At 38.1% G+C, this 17,595-nt stretch overlaps 2 long non-coding RNA genes across 3 annotated transcripts; both read right to left on the bottom strand.

Moving 5' to 3' along the window:
• Positions 1-100: 100 nt before the first annotated feature.
• Positions 101-12,639, bottom strand: LOC149216013 (uncharacterized). 2 transcript variants are annotated; one of them, XR_016250518.1, is made up of 14 exons: positions 12,323-12,639; positions 11,669-12,183; positions 7,296-7,374; positions 7,129-7,205; positions 6,788-7,026; positions 6,626-6,700; positions 6,199-6,522; positions 5,978-6,059; positions 5,545-5,623; positions 1,192-1,270; positions 1,025-1,101; positions 684-922; positions 522-596; positions 101-418 (listed from the first exon to the last, which is right to left on the bottom strand). It is a non-coding gene; the product is annotated as an uncharacterized LOC149216013 (long non-coding RNA). The 2 variants fall into 2 exon arrangements; XR_016250517.1 differs by having other exon boundaries at positions 5,545-6,059.
• A 110-nt stretch (positions 12,640-12,749) lies between these two features.
• On the bottom strand, positions 12,750-16,493 carry LOC149216012 (uncharacterized). The gene is made up of 3 exons (XR_016250516.1): positions 15,997-16,493; positions 12,912-12,988; positions 12,750-12,824 (listed from the first exon to the last, which is right to left on the bottom strand). It is a non-coding gene; the product is annotated as an uncharacterized LOC149216012 (long non-coding RNA).
• Between the last annotated feature and the right edge of the window lie 1,102 nt (positions 16,494-17,595).

The raw sequence follows: 17,595 nt of genomic DNA, 5'->3' as shown, positions 1-17,595 counted from the left end.
ACATATAATAATTTGAATAGCAAACAAATGGATCCACAAATAAGTGAAATATGCTTTTAAGCGAACTGCATTTCATGTAGATATGTTGACTCACCTTCATTCATGAACAATTACCTCAATTTTCTCTGTCTGCTTCATTCATTTCCATTTCCGCACCCAACGAACGAAACCAAGACAAATTTACAAGAAACATTGAAGAAATAAAAAAATAAAACAAAGCAAGAGTACAACACACTCGACAAACGAAACCAAGACCAAACTACAGAGAAACAAAAAGAAATTCAAAACAAAGGAAAATGAGTACGACACAGCATGGCCATGCTAAAACTCAACAAAACCAAAAATGCACACAAGAACAAACAAAAAATTGCAAACATCCCCTCCGCACATCATCTCTCCTGCAATGTGTTGTCCTCCGCTGAAAGGGGAAAAAAGTGGGTTGAATATGGTTAAAATAAACACACAGTTAGTAATGTTAAACATATTTCAAAAGCAATAATTATTCATAATAGGAAACACACCTCCCCTAGAGTTTGTTTTATAACAATGGACACTCTCCTGGATTCCACTTGCTTTTGCTCATCAAAACCAACCATCTACAAAAGATACACAATAAGCTATTAGAATCGTTACACAAGTTAAACTAGAGAGTACTCGATAATTGATCATAGTAAGAAACACACCTTTATTTGAGCTTGTTATATAAAATGGGAGAGTCCATTTTGTATTTCACGTATTCATGCTCATTGAAAAAAGGCATCTACAATAGATACACAATAAAATATTAGATTTCTAATAAAAGTCAAACTAGAGAGATTGAAGGCATGGACTTCAACAAAAGCAAAGCATGTAGACAACAACAAACAAAAAATTGCAAACTTCCCTTTTGCACATTATATCTATTGTATTGTCCTCTCCTTCGCTGAAAGGGAAAAAAGTGGTGCGAATAAGGTTAAAATAAAGACACAAATAGTAATAGCAAGCATAATTCAAAATAAATAACTATTAGTAATTGCAAACATACCTCGTCTTGAGTTTTCTATATAAATATAGACATTCCATTTTGTATTCCACTTACACATGCTCACCCGAACAAGTCATCTATAGCAGATACATAATAAGATATTAGCATCATTATTCAAGTTAAACTGTAGAGTTGAATGCAACAATCAATCATAACGTGAAACATACCTTGCTTTGAACTTTTTTTATATAAAGGGGGATAATCCATTTTGTATTTTATGTAATTCTACTCGCTGGAATCAACCATCTGCGGTAGATATAAAATAAAATATTAGTATTCTAATAAAAAATAAATAGAGAATTGAAGGCATGAACTTGTGAAACAACTTAATTCTTATATTTCATGCTACATCTCAGTTTATAAATTTCTAAACTAGACATAATTCTTGTAGGAATAATGCAATCAATGTTATCACAAGATAAATAATCCTTTTTGTAAGAGGGATCCAATCAAATTTAAACATATTGAACATGTTGAGATTGGTAACTTGGGAGGTACTCCAAACCCTAGGATACAGGGTTTTGGAGGAGTTGGCACCACAAAGTCATTTATGGGCGAAGAACCCAAGTGTGTCGACTTTGCACCCAAGCCTCATTCCTCACCCAATCAAGACACTTATTCCTCACGTGAAGATTGAAATAGGAGGACGAGTCCGAAACCAAGAAGGAGAAAGGATCAAGTCTAGTTAGGGTTGGTTTTGAAACTGTTTTGGGTTGTGGTTATACAGGTAAAGACAACGAGTAAAAGGGGAATAGGCCGAGACTTTTGAGGACGAAATCTGAGCATGAAAACAGAAGCAAGCTCTCTCTAACAGGCCAATATTTTTGAAGTATTGTAGGTGGATGAAATTATGACTATTGGAGGGTCGAGTAGCATACTTGGCAGCCAAGGTTAGGCTGCATTCATCGACAGTAGGAGCGAAAAATGAAAGGTTCTTGGAGTGGTTTGAATGTAGGTTGGATCTGGTTAAGGTTGTCGTAGTTAGGGTTGAGTTCTTCCAAAAATGTCTCACTTAGATCCAAGGGTTTTGGAGAGAAAAAGTGGATGTCTAACAGGAGGAAAAGTACAGGATTGGTGTCCTCGTTTAGGTGAGTATTAGGAGTAGCCAAAAGAACAATTTTCGAAGGGTTGTGGTGGCTTGCTCCACGCTCTAAGTAAATTCACTTCAGGAAGAATTTCAGGACTGTTAGAACGACAAAAGAAGGGAAGCTCAGGGAAAGGAGGAGGTTAAGGGAGTAGTTTGACAAGACCAAGTTTGTTGTTGAAGAAGGACATTCGACAATGATAAGTGGAAGCCCTCCATGCCATAACTTTGTCTCATTGAAGCAACACAACTAGGAAAAAGAAGAAGTCCCTAAGAATTGTGTTCTTGAATGACTAAGGAACATCTAGTTTACAAGAACTCCCAAAGGAGATGAGGAGAAGTAGTCGACAGTCTAGAGTTGTTCACAGACTGAATTGTCAGCAACTCAACAAAAGATCCTATGTCTTGGTTGTTAATATACTAATGATCAACTGGAGCGCAAATTGGGGTTGTGTTGAGTCACCAAAAGGAACAATAACATTGATAGAGGCAGATTGGTGTTGATGCATATTGGGAGCTAAAGCGCTGGGAAGATGTGTTCAAGATATGTCTAGTGGAGCTGTGACGTACACTAGATCAACTAGTAAGTCAGTGCAACTTGTTAAGGGTATATTAGTGGTCAAAGTTGTTGACACCAAACCCTACTTTGTATTACTTGTATCATTGATTGTATGAGGGCCATGATCCTTGGTACAGAAGCCCTAAACAATTGTATTATAGTTTGTTAATATAACAAAGTTGGGTGATTAAAAAAAAATTGTAAAAAGTTGTATATATTTGTTCAGTAATTGATTTGCTGTCGTTTATATTTCGTTGAGCAAAGTAGTTTGTTGTGGTATTTGGATTGGTAGTGTCAGTGATTCTAAGACCTTAACCTAGATTCCAGTACCGTGGAAAAACAACATGGTATCATAACTACTTTGAAGGGCCATTGTATCAGCGTGCCCACAACGAAGCAACTCAGAGGGAGTTGAGATTGTCTAGATCATGGAGCATATGTTTCAACGGATGTAATGGAGATGTGGCCTTGACTGGCTTAGCAACGAGATTGGCTGGAATGCGCATGTGTTGTGTTTGACCTACGAGGATGAGTGCTTCAGGATTAAGTTGCAGTGATGATGGTCGTGTTGGACCGGAGCTCAGACTGACCTTGTAGGGCACGAGATCAGTAACAGGTTGAGCCAATGGAGATTGTGGAGACTCAGAGGCAGTATAGCTTCAGAGGGAGCAAACCTATGGAAGTGTTGAGATATTTCGGTTCAAATGAGATGAGGCAGAGGTAGAGGCAAAGGCACTAATGAGATAGTGTTGTTCATTCTACAGAGTATGCTACAATGGCAGACGTTAGATGGACTAGTGTCGTCGGTGATGATGATGGAGACTTCCTAGTGTTGGAAGTACCTCCCTTGCTAAGAGGGAGTGTTAAGATTGGTAGCTTTGGAGGTACTCCAAACCCTAGGATACAGGGTTGTGGAGGAATCAGCAGTACAAAGTCACTTCTCGACTAAGAACCCAAGGGTGTGGGCATTGCACCCAAGCTTGTGGGTGTGAAACCGTGTATGGATTTGGACACCTGGCACTTGGAGATTGTAGGGAGCCCTTAAAGGAACAATGGGCCGCTTTTAGCACCAAGAGAGGCCTTGCGGGTTGAGAGTTTTTTTTTTTTCTTTTTAATGTGATTATGTGGGTGAATTTGTCTTAAGTTTCAAGTCGTCCTTGACTTGAGGAGACTAATAAGAATGTTAGATGTCATCCTAAGGAATGATATAAATAGGAGTGAGGAGGAGCCTAATTCCTCACCAAATCAAGTCATTTATTTCTCATCTGAAGATTGAAATAGGAGGCCAATTCCGCAACCAAGAAGGAGAAAGGTTCAAGTCTGGTTAGGGCTGGTTTTGGGTTGTAGTTATGCAAGTAAAGGCAACGAGTAGAAGGAGACTAGGCCGTGACTTTTTAGGAAGAAATATGAGCATGAAAACAAAAGCAATCTCTCTAACAGTTCGATATTTCTGAAGTATTGCAGATGGACAAAAGTATGGTTCTTGGAGGGCCAAGTCGCCTACTTAGCAGCCAAGGATATGCCAAATTCATCTATAGTACGAGAGAATAAATCAGAGGTTGTTGGAGTGGTTTGCAAGTGGGTTGGACCTACTTCAGGTTGCCCTAGTTAGGGGTGAGTTCTTCAGAAAAAGTCTCGCTGAAATCCAAGTGTTTTGGAGAGCAGAAGTGGATGTCTACAAGGAGGAAAAGTGTAGGATTGGTGTCTTAGTTTAGGACAGTAGTTGGAGCAGCCAAAAGAGTTGTTTTGGGAGGGCTGGAGTGGCTTGCTCCAAGCCCTAAGTACAGTCACTTGAGAAGGAATTTGAGGATTGTTAAAAGGGCAAAAGAAGGGATGCTCAGGAAAAGGAGGTCAAGGGAACAGTTTGACTAGCCCAAGTTTGTTGTTGGACTTTTGACAGTGATAGGTGGCATCTATCAATTCCCTAAGTTTGCCTCATTGATGCAAAACAAATAGGCAATACAGGGAAGAATTCCCTAAGAGTTGTGATCTTGAACGACTAAGGAGCAGCTAGTGGGCAAGAAGTCCCAAAGGAGCTGAGGAGCAGCAATAGGCAGTCTAGAGTTGTTCGCAAACAGAGTTGTGTACAACTCAACAGAAGGCCCTATGTCTTGGTTTTTAATGGACTAATGCTAAGCTAGAGGGCAAATTGGCGTTGTGTTCAGTGACCTAAAGGAGCAGGATCATTCATAGAGGCAAATTGGTGTTCCTGCAAATTGGAAGACATTGAACCGAGCAGATGTGTTCAAGAAACGACCAATGGAGTTGTGAAGTGCACTAGATCATCTAGTAAGTTAGTGTATCTTTTTCAATGTACTTTGGTGGTCAAAGTTGTTGACATCAAACCCTAGTTTGTATTACTTGTATCAATGATTGTATGAGAGTGATGATCCCTAGTACGGGAGCCTTAGACAGTTGTATTACAGTTTGTTAATATCACGAAGTTGGGTTATTAAAAAAATTGTAAAAAGTTGTCTCTATTTGTGCACTAATTGATTACTGTTGTTTATATTTCATTGTGCAAAGTAGTTTGTTGTGGTATTTGGATTGGTAGTGTCGGTGATTTTATGACTCTAACCTAGATTCCAAAACAACAAAACACCCAAAATCCTAGTGTTGTCCACTAGCACAATGGTTGATTTGTTGAAGGCTCAGTATGCTTGCTTGCTCGACCTTACCATCCTCCTCTCTAAGGCACGTTGTGTGGGGTTTTGCGTGTGATGTTGATCAAATTAGCATATAATTTTAAACATACCATTTTATGTATATGTCAAACCATTATTTAAGTGGTACTACCCGAGAACCATGCTAGAAGAAGAAAATGCCGAAATAACAGATAATAATAACAATATTTTGTTGGAAAACAACATGACTCACCATCCTCTGCTCTGTATGTATATTTCCTAAGCTATCTTGCCCACTCGATCCTCCCAGACACTACAATTCTAGTCACTCGCTGCACAAAGTAATATTATATATGAGATCACGAATAAACCATTGCAGCTTAAAGGACAAATATACAAAGTGATGAATTAAACATACACATACCTGCTCTCCATAGACATACCTACCCGCCCTTGCTAATATTATAACAACAACAATCATGAAAAATAATCCCCAAACATTTGAACACCAATGTGGCATTTCCATTTCTTTCATATCAAAGTTCTACGAAAAATAATGAATGTCACACCCATGAACAAGAGCATACTACCTCGAAACAATGACAAAATGATAAATCATTGTGCAACTAACGAATATTTCAGCGTATTAAAGGACTAGTATTGTGCATGAGAAAAGTATGTTTCACCATTCTTTTGTGCCATGTTTGTAGAATGTCTAATGCATCTTCACCACTTCACCTTTGTAGACCATACAATTGTAGTTGTTCACTACATAAAAATATCAATATACTTGACTATCAGAGCATGGATAAAACATATAATAATTTGAATAGCAAACAAATGGATCCACAAATAAGTGAAATATGCTTTTAAGCGAACTGCATTTCATGTAGATATGTTGACTCACCTTCATTCATGAACAATTACCTCAATTTTCTTTGTCTGCTTCATTCATTTCCATTTCCGCACCCAACGAACGAAACCAAGACAAATTTACAAGAAACATTGAAGAAATAAAAAAATAAAACAAAGCAAGAGTACAACACACTCGACAAACGAAACCAAGACCAAACTACAGAAAAACAAAAAGAAATTCAAAACAAAGGAAAATGAGTACGACACAGCATGGCCATGCTAAAACTCAACAAAACCAAAAATGCACACAAGAACAAACAAAAAATTGCAAACATCCCCTCCGCACATCATCTCTCCTGCAATGTGTTGTCCTCCGCTGAAAGGGGAAAAAAGTGGGTTGAATATGGTTAAAATAAACACACAGTTAGTAATGTTAAACATATTTCAAAAGCAATAATTATTCATAATAGGAAACACACCTCCCCTAGAGTTTGTTTTATAACAATGGACACTCTCCTGGATTCCACTTGCTTTTGCTCATCAAAACCAACCATCTACAAAAGATACACAATAAGCTATTAGAATCGTTACACAAGTTAAACTAGAGAGTACTCGATAATTGATCATAGTAAGAAACACACCTTTATTTGAGCTTGTTATATAAAATGGGAGAGTCCATTTTGTATTTCACGTATTCATGCTCATTGAAAAAAGGCATCTACAATAGATACATAATAAAATATTAGATTTCTAATAAAAGTCAAACTAGAGAGATTGAAGGCATGGACTTCAACAAAAGCAAAGCATGTAGACAACAACAAACAAAAAATTGCAAACTTCCCTTTTGCACATTATATCTATTGTATTGTCCTCTCCTTCGCTGAAAGGGAAAAAAGTGGTGTGAATAAGGTTAAAATAAAGACACAAATAGTAATAGCAAGCATAATTCAAAATAAATAACTATTAGTAATTGCAAACATACCTCGTCTTGAGTTTTCTATATAAATATAGACATTCCATTTTGTATTCCACTTACACATGCTCACCCGAACAAGTCATCTATAGCAGATACATAATAAGATATTAGCATCATTATTCAAGTTAAACTGTAGAGTTGAATGCAACAATCAATCATAATGTGAAACATACCTTGCTTTGAACTCTTTTTATATAAAGGGGGATAATCCATTTTGTATTTTATGTAATTCTACTCGCTGGAATCAACCATCTGCGGTAGATAGAAAATAAAATATTAGTATTCTAATAAAAAATAAATAGAGAATTGAAGGCATGAACTTGTGAAACAACTTAATTCCAACCCATTTATATTTCATGCTACATCTCAGTTTATAAATTTCTAAACTAGACATAATTCTAGTAGGAATAATGCAATCAATGTTATCACAAGATAAATAATCCTTTTTGTAAGAGGGATCCAATCAAATTTAAACATATTGAACATGTTGAGATTGGTAACTTGGGAGGTACTCCAAACCCTAGGCTACAGGGTTTTGGAGGAATTGGCACCACAAAGTCATTTATGGGCGAAGAACCCAAGTGTGTCGACTTTGCACCCAAGCCTCATTCCTCACCCAATCAAGACACTTATTCCTCACGTGAAGATTGAAATAGGAGGACGAGTCCGAAACCAAGAAGGAGAAAGGATCAAGTCTAGTTAGGGTTGGTTTTGACACTGTTTTGGGTTGTGGTTATACAGGTAAAGACAACGTGTAAAAGGGGACTAGGCCGAGACTTTTGAGGACGAAATCTGAGCATGAAAACAGAAGCAAGCTCTCTCTAACAGGCCAATATTTTTGAAGTATTGTAGGTGGATGAAATTATGACTATTGGAGGGTCGAGTAGCATACTTGGCAGCCAAGGTTAGGCTGCATTCATCGACAGTAGGAGCGAAAAATGAAAGGTTCTTGGAGTGGTTTGAATGTAGGTTGGATCTGGTTAAGGTTGTCGTAGTTAGGGTTGAGTTCTTCCAAAAATGTCTCACTTAGATCCAAGGGTTTTGGAGAGAAAAAGTGGATGTCTAACAGGAGGAAAAGTACAGGATTGGTGTCCTCGTTTAGGTGAGTATTAGGAGTAGCCAAAAGAACAGTTTTCGGAGGGTTGTGGTGGCTTGCTCCACGCTCTAAGTAAATTCACTTCAGGAAGAATTTCAGGACTGTTAGAACGACAAAAGAAGGGAAGCTCAGGGAAAGGAGGAGGTTAAGGGAGTAGTTTGACAAGACCAAGTTTGTTGTTGAAGAAGGACTTTCGACAATGATAAGTGGAAGCCCTCCATGCCATAACTTTGTCTCATTGAAGCAACACAACTAGGAAAAAGAAGGAGTCCCTAAGAATTGTGTTCTTGAATGACTAAGGAACAACTAGTTTACAAGAACTCCCAAAGGAGATGAGGAGAAGTAGTCGACAGTCTAGAGTTGTTCACAGACTGAATTGTTAGCAACTCAACAAAAGATCCTATGTCTTGGTTGTTAATATACTAATGATCAACTGGAGCGCAGATTGGGGCTGTGTTGAGTCACCAAAAGGAACAATAACATTGATAGAGGCAGATTGGTGTTGATGCAGATTGGGAGCTAAAGCGCTGGGAAGATGTGTTCAAGATATGTCTAGTGGAGTTGTGACGTACACTAGATCAACTAGTAAGTCAGTGCAACTTGTTAAGGGTATATTAGTGGTCAAAGTTGTTGACACCAAACCCTACTTTGTATTACTTGTATCACTGATTGTATGAGGGCCATGATCCTTGGTACATAAGCCCTAAACAATTGTATTATAGTTTGTTAATATAACAAAGTTGGGTGATTAAAAAAAAATTGTAAAAAGTTGTATATATTTGTTCAGTAATTGATTTGCTGTCGTTTATATTTCGTTGAGCAAAGTAGTTTGTTGTGGTATTTGGATTGGTAGTGTCAGTGATTCTAAGACCTTAACCTAGATTCCAGTACCGTGGAAAAACAACATGGTATCATAACTACTTTGAAGGGCCATTGAATCAGCGTGCCCACAGCGAAGCAACTCAGAGGGAGTTGAGATTGTCTAGATCATGGAGCATATGTTTCAACGGATGTAATGGAGATGTGGTCTTGACTGGCTTGGCAACGAGATTGGCTGGAATGTGCATGTGTTGTGTTTGACCTACGAGGATGAGTGCTTGCAGGATTAAGTTGCAGTGATGATGGTCGTGTTTGACCGGAGCTCAGACTGACCTTGTAGGGCACGAGATCAGTAACAGGTTGAGCCAATGGAGATCGTGGAGACTCAGAGGCAGTATAGCTTCAGAGGGAGCAAACCTATGGAAGTGTTGAGATATTTCAGTTCAAATGAGATGAGGCAGAGGTAGAGGCAAAGACACTAATGAGATAGTGTTGTTCATTCTACAGAGTATGCTACAATGGCAGACGTTAGATGGACTAGTGTCGCCGGTGATGATGATGGAGACTTCCTATTGTTGGAAGTACATCCCTTGCTAAGAGGGAGTGTTAAGATTGGTAGCTTTGGAGGTACTCCAAACCCTAGGATACAGGGTTTTGGAGGAATCAACATTACAAAGTCACTTTTCGACTAAGAACCCAAGGGTGTGGGCATTGCACCCAAGCTTGTGGGTGTGAAACCGTGTATGGATTTGGACACCTGGCACTTGGAGATTGTAGGGAGCCCTTAAAGGAACAATGGGCCGCTTTTAGCACCAAGAGAGGCCTTGCGGGTTGAGAGTTTTTTTTTTTTCTTTTTAATGTGATTATGTGGGTGAATTTGTCTTAAGTTTCAAGTCGTCCTTGACTTGAGGAGACTAATAAGAATGTTAGATGTCATCCTAAGGAATGATATAAATAGGAGTGAGGAGGAGCCTCATTCCTCACCAAATCAAGTCATTTATTTCTCATCTGAAGATTGAAATAGGAGGCCAATTCCGCAACCAAGAAGGAGCAAGGTTCAAGTCTGGTTAGGGCTGGTTTTGGGTTGTAGTTATGCAAGTAAAGGCAACAAGTAGAAGGAGACTAGGCCGTGACTTTTTAGGAAGAAATATGAGCATGAAAACAAAAGCAATCTCTCTAACAGTTCGATATTTCTGAAGTATTGGAGATGGACAAAAGTATGGTTCTTGGAGGGCCAAGTCGCCTACTTAACAACCAAGGATATGCCAAATTCATCTATAGTACGAGAGAATAAATCAGAGGTTGTTGGAGTGGTTTGCAAGTGGGTTGGACCTACTTCAGGTTTCCCTAGTTAGGGGTGAGTTCTTAAGAAAAAGTCTCGCTGAAATCCAAGTGTTTTGGAGAGCAGAAGTGGATGTCTAGAAGGAAGAAAAGTGTAGCATTGGTGTCTTAGTTTAGGACAGTAGTTGGAGCAGCCAAAAGAGTTGTTTTGGGAGGGCTAGAGTGGCTTGCTCCAAGCCCTAAGTACAGTCACTTGAGAAGGAATTTGAGGATTGTTAAAAGGGCAAAAGAAGGGATGCTCAGGAACAGGTGGTCAAGGGAACAGTTTGACTAGCCCAAGTTTGTTGTTGGACTTTTGACAGTGATAGGTGGCATCTATCAATTCCCTAAGTTTGCCTCATTGATGCAAAACAAATATGCAATACAGGGAAGAATTCCCTAAGAGTTGTGATCTTGAACGACTAAGGAGCAGCTAGTGGGCAAGAAGTCCCAAAGGAGCTGAGGAGCAGCAGTGGGCAGTCTAGAGTTGTTCGCAAACAGAGTTGTGTACAACTCAACAGAAGGCCCTATGTCTTGGTTGTTAATGGACTAATGCTAAGCTAGAGGGCAAATTGGCGTTGTGTTCAGTGACCTAAAGGAGCAGGATCATTCATAGAGGCAAATTGGTGTTGCTGCAAATTGGGAGACATTGAACCGGGCAGATGTGTTCAGGAAACGACCAATGGAGTTGTGAAGTGCACTAGATCATCTAGTAAGTTAGTGTATTTTTTTCAATGTACTTTGGTGGTCAAAGTTGTTGACATCAAACCCTAGTTTGTATTCCTTGTATCAATGATTGTATGAGAGCGATGATCCCTAGTACGGGAGCCTTAGACAGTTGTATTACAGTTTGTTAATATCACGAAGTTGGGTTATTAAAAAAATTGTAAAAAGTTGTCTATATTTGTGCACTAATTGATTACTGTTGTTTATATTTCATTGTGCAAAGTAGTTTGTTGTGGTATTTGGATTGGTAGTGTCAGTGATTTTATGACTCTAACCTAGATTCCAGTGCCGTGGAAAAACAACAAAACACCCAAAATCCTAGTGTTGTCCACTAGCACAATGGTTGATTTGTTGAAGGCTCAGTATGCTTGCTTGCTCGACCTTACCATCCTCCTCTCTAAGGCACGTTGTGTGGGGTTTTGCGTGTGATGTTGACCAAATTAGCATATAATTTTAAACATACCATTTTATGTATATGTCAAACCATTATTTAAGTGGTACTACCCGAGAACCATGCTAGAAGAAGAAAATGCCGAAATAACAGATAATAATAACAATATTTTGTTGGAAAACAACATGACTCACCATCCTCTGCTTTGTATGTATATTTCCTAAGCTATCTTGCCCAGTCGATCCTCCCAGACACTACAATTCTAGTCACTCACTGCACAAAGTAATGTTATATATGAGATCACGAATAAACCATTGCAGCTTAAAGGACAAATATACAAAGTGATGAATTAACCATACACATACCTGCTCTCCATAGACATAGCTACCCGCCCTTGCTAATATTATAACAACAACAATCATGAAAAATAATCCCCAAACATTTGAACACCAATGTGGCATTTCCATTTCTTTCATATTAAAGTTCTACGAAAAATATTGAATGTCACACCCATGAACAAGAGCATACTACCTCGAAACAATGACAAAATGATAAATCATTGTGCAACTAACGAATATTTCAGCGTATTAAAGGACTAGTATTGTGCATGAGAAAAGTATGTTTCACCATTCTTTTGTGCCATGTTTGTAGAATGTCTAATGCATCTTCACCACTTCACCTTTGTAGACCATACAATTGTAGTTGTTCACTACGTAAAAAAATCAATATACTTGACTATCAGAGCATAGATAAAACATATAATAATTTGAATAGCAAACAAATGGATCCACAAATAAGTGAAATATGCTTTTAAGCGAACTGCATTTCATGTAGATATGTTGACTCACCTTCATTCATGAACAATTACCTCAATTTTCTCTGTCTGCTTCATTCATTTCCATTTCCGCACCCAACGAACGAAACCAAGACAAATTTACAAGAAACATTGAAGAAATAAAAAAATAAAACAAAGCAAGAGTACAACGCACTCGACAAACGAAACCAATACCAAACTACAAAAAAACAAAAAGAAATTCAAAACAAAGGAAAATGAGTACGACACAGCATGGCCATGCTAAAACTCAACAAAACCAAAAATGCACACAAGAACAAACAAAAAATTGCAAACATCCCCTCCGCACATCATCTCTCCTGCAATGTGTTGTCCTCTGCTGAAAGGGGAAAAAAGTGGGTTGAATATGGTTAAAATAAACACACAATTAGTAATGTTAAACATATTTCAAAAGCAATAATTATTCATAATAGGAAACACACCTCCCCTAGAGTTTGTTTTATAACAATGGACACTCTCCTGTATTCCGCTTGCTTTTGCTCATCAAAACCAACCATCTACAAAAGATACACAATAAGCTATTAGAATCGTTACACAAGTTAAACTAGAGAGTACTCGATAATTGATCATAGTAAGAAACACACCTTTATTTGAGCTTGTTATATAAAATGGGAGAGTCCATTTTGTATTTCACGTATTCATGCTCATTGAAAAAAGGCATCTACAATAGATACACAATAAAATATTAGATTTCTAATAAAAGTCAAACTAGAGAGATTGAAGGCATGGACTTCAACAAAAGCAAAGCATGTAGACAACAAAAGCATAGCATGTAGATATGACTAGTGGAGCTGTGACGTACACTAGATCAACTAGTAAGTCAGTGCAACTTGTTAAGGGTATATTAGTGGTCAAAGTTGTTGACACAAAACCCTACTTTGTATTACTTGTATCAATGATTGTATGAGGGCCATGATCCTTGGTACAGAAGCCCTAAACAATTGTATTATAGTTTGTTAATATAACGAAGTTGGGTGATTAAAAAAAAATTGTAAGAAGTTGTATATATTTGTTCAGTAATTGATTTGCTGTCGTTTATATTTCGTTGAGCAAAGTAGTTTGTTGTGGTATTTGGATTGGTAGTGTCAGTGATTTTAAGACCTTAACCTAGATTCCAGTACCGTGGAAAAACAACATGGTATCATAACTACTTTGAAGGGCCATTGAATCAGCGTGCCCACAGCGAAGCAACTCAGAGGGAGTTGAGATTGTCTAGATCATGGAGCATATGTTTCAACGGATGTAATGGAGATGTGGTCTTGACTGGCTTGGCAACGAGATTGGCTTGAATGTGCATGTGTTGTGTTTGACCTACGAGGATGAGTGCTTCAGGATTAAGTTGCAGTGATGATGGTCGTGTTCGATCGGAGCTCAGACTGACCTTGTAGGGCACGAGATCAGTAACAGGTTGAGCCAATGGAGATCGTGGAGACTCAGAGGCAGTATAGCTTCAGAGGTAGCAAACCTATGGAAGTGTTGAGTTATTTCGGTTCAAATGAGATGAGGCAGAGGTAGAGGCAAAGGCACTAATGAGATAGTGTTGTTCATTCTACAGAGTATGCTACAATGGCAGACATTAGATGGACTAGTGTCGCCGGTGATGATGATGGAGACTTCCTAGTGTTGGAAGTACCTCCCTTGCTAAGAGGGAGTGTTAAGATTGGTAGCTTTGGAGGTACTCCAAACGCGAGGATACAGGGTTATGGAGGAATCAACAGCACAAAATCACTTCTCGACTAAGAACCCAAGGGTGTGGGCATTGCACCCAAGCTTGTGGGTGTGAAACCGTGTATGGATTTGGACACGTGGCACTTGGATATTGTAGGGAACCCTTAAAGGAACAATGGGCCGCTTTTAGCACCAAGAGAGGCCTTGTGGGTTGAGAGTTTTTTTTTTTTTTTAATGTGATTATGTGGGTGAATTTGTCTTAAGTTTCAAGTAGTCCTTGACTTGAGGAGACTATTAAAGAATGTTAGATGTCATCCTAAGGAATGATATAAATAGGAGTGAGGAGGAGCCTCATTCCTCACCAAATCAAGTCATTTATTTCTCATCTGAAGATTGAAATAGGAGGCCAATTCCGCAACCAAGAAGGAGCAAGGGTGAAGTCTGGTTAGGGCTGGTTTTGGGTTGTAGTTATGCAAGTAAAGGCAACAAGTAGAAGGAGACTAGGCCGTGACTTTTTAGGAAGAAATATGAGCATGAAAACAAAAGCAATCTCTCTAACAGTTCGATATTTCTGAAGTATTGGAGATGGACAAAAGTATGGTTCTTGGAGGGCCAAGTCGCCTACTTAACAACCAAGGATATGCCAAATTCATCTATAGTACGAGAGAATAAATCAGAGGCTGTTGGAGTGGGTTGGACCTACTTCAAGTTTCCCTAGTTAGGGGTGAGTTCTTAAGAAAAAGTCTCGCTGAAATCCAAGTGTTTTGGAGAGCAGAAGTGGATGTCTACAAGGAAGAAAAGTGTAGCATTGGTGTCATAGTTTAGGACAGTAGTTGGAGCAGCCAAAAGAGTTGTTTTGGGAGGGCTAGAGTGGCTTGCTCCATGCCCTAAGTACAGTCACTTGAGAAGGAATATGAGGATTGTTAAAAGGGCAAAAGAAGGGATGCTCAGGAACAGGTGGTCAAGGGAACAGTTTGACTGGCCCAAGTTTGTTGTTGAAGGACTTTTGACAGTGATAGGTGGCATCTATCAATTCCCTAAGTTTGCCTCATTGATGCAAAACAAATAGGCAATACAGGGAGGAATTCCCTAAGAGTTGTGTTCTTGAACGACTAAAGAGCAGCTAGTGGGCAAGAAGTCCCAAAGGAGCTTAGGAGCAGCAATGGGCAGTCTAGAGTTGTTCGCAAACAAAGTTGTGTACAAGTCAACAGAAGGCCCTATGTCTTGGTTGTTAATGGACTAATGCTAAGCTAGAGGGAAAATTGGCATTGTGTTCAGTGACCTAAAGGAGCTGGATCATTCATAGAGGCAAATCGGTGTTCCTACAAATTGGAAGACATTGAACCGGGAAGATGTGTTCAAGAAACGACCAATGGAGTTGTGAAGTGGACTAGATCATCTAGTAAGTTAGTGTATCTTTTTCAATGTACTTTGGTGGTCAAATTTGTTGACATCAAACCCTAGTTTGTATTCCTTGTATCAATGATTGTATGAGAGTGATGATCCCTAGTACGGGAGCCTTAGACAGTTGTATTACAGTTTGTTAATATCACGAAGTTGGGTTATTGAAAAAAATGTAAAAAGTTGTCTCTATTTTTGCACTAATTGATTACTATTGTTTATATTTCATTGTGCAAAGTAGTTTGTTGTGGTATTTGGATTGGTAGTGTCAGTGATTTTATGACTCTAACCTAGATTCCAGTGCCGTGGAAAAACAACAAAACACCCAAAATCCTAGTGTTGTCCACTAGCACAATGGTTGATTTGTTGAAGGCTCAGTATGCTTGCTTGCTCGACCTTACCATCCTCCTCTCTAAGGCACGTTGTGTGGGGTTTTGAGTGTGATGTTGATCAAATTAGCATATAATTTTAAACATACCATTTTATGTATATGTCAAACCATTATTTAAGTGGTACTACCCGAGAACCACGCTAGAAGAAGAAAATGCCGAAATAACAGTTAATAATAACAATATTTTGTTAGAAAACAACATGACTCACCATCCTCTGCTCTGTATGTATATTTCCTAAGCTATCTTGCCCACTCGATCCAACCAGACACTACAATTCTAGTCACTCGCTGCACAAAGTAATATTATATATGAGATCACGAATAAACCGTTGCAACTTAAAGGACAAATATACAAAGTGATGAATTAACCATACACATACCTGCTCTCCATAGACATACCTACCCGCCCTTGCTAATATTATAACAACAACAATCATGAAAAATAATCCCCAAACATTTGAACACCAATGTGGCATTTCCATTTCTTTCATATCAAAGTTCTACGAAAAATATTGAATATCACACCCATGAACAAGTGCATAGTACCTCGAAACAATGACAAAATGATAAATCATTGTGCAACTAAAGAATATTTCAGCGTATTAAAGGACTAGTATTGTGCATGAGAAAAGTATGTTTCACCCTTCTTTTGTTCCATGTTTGTAGAATCTCTAATACATCTTCAACACTTCACCTTCGTAGACCATACAATTGTAGTTGTTCACTACATAAAAAGATCAATATACTTGACTATCAGAGCATAGATAAAACATATAATAATTTGAATAGCAAACAAATGGATCCACAAATAAGTGAAAAATGCTTTTAAGTGAACTGCATTTCATGTAGATATGTTGACTCACCTTCATTTATGAACAATTACCTCAATTTTCTCTGTCTGCTTCATTCATTTCCATTTCTGCACCCAACGAACGAAACCAAGACAAATTTACAAGAAACATTGAAGAAATAAAAAACCAAAACAAAGAAGAGTACAACACACTCAACAAACGAGACCAAGACCAAACTACAAAAAAACAAAAAAAAATTCAAAACAAAGGAAAATGATTACAACACAGCATGGCCATGCTAAAACTCAACAAAACAAAAAATGCCCACAAGAACAAACAAAAAATTTCAAACATTCCCTCTGCACATCATCTCTCCTGCAATGTGTTGTCCTCCGCTGAAAGGGTAAAAAAGTGAGGTGAATATGGTTAAAATAAATACACAATTAGTAATGTTAAACATATTTCAAAAGCAATAATTATTCATAATAGGAAACACACCTCCCCTAGAGTTTGTTTTATAACAATGGACACTCTCCTGTATTCCACTTGCTTTTGCTCATCAAAACCAACCATCTACAAAAGATACACGATAAGCTATTAGAATCATTATATAAGTTAAACTAAAGAGTACGTGATAATTGTTCATACTAAGAAACACACCTTTATTTGAGATTGTGATATAAAATGGGAGAGTCCATTTTGTATTTCACGTATTCATGCTCATTGAAAAATGGCATCTACAATAGATATACAATAAAATATTAAATTTCTAATAAAAATCAAACTAGAGAGATTGAAGGCATGGACTTCAAATAAAACAAATCACGTAGACAACAACAAACAAAAAATTGCAAACTTCCCTTTTGCACATTATATCTATTGTAGTGTCCTTTCCTATGCTGAAAGGGAAAAAAGTGGTGTGAATAAGCTTAAAATAAAGACACATATTAATAGCAAGCATAATTCAAAAAAAATAACTATTAGTAATTGAAGGCATGAACTTGTGAAACAACTTAA

This window comes from Pinus tabuliformis, chromosome 1_1 (assembly GCF_031772625.1).
Source record: "Pinus tabuliformis cultivar Carrire ecotype Pingquan chromosome 1_1, CPIR1, whole genome shotgun sequence".
Lineage (NCBI taxonomy): Eukaryota > Viridiplantae > Streptophyta > Pinopsida > Pinales > Pinaceae > Pinus > Pinus tabuliformis.
Note: the sequence above shows the minus strand (reverse complement) of the source record. Positions and strands in the feature narration are given on the sequence as shown.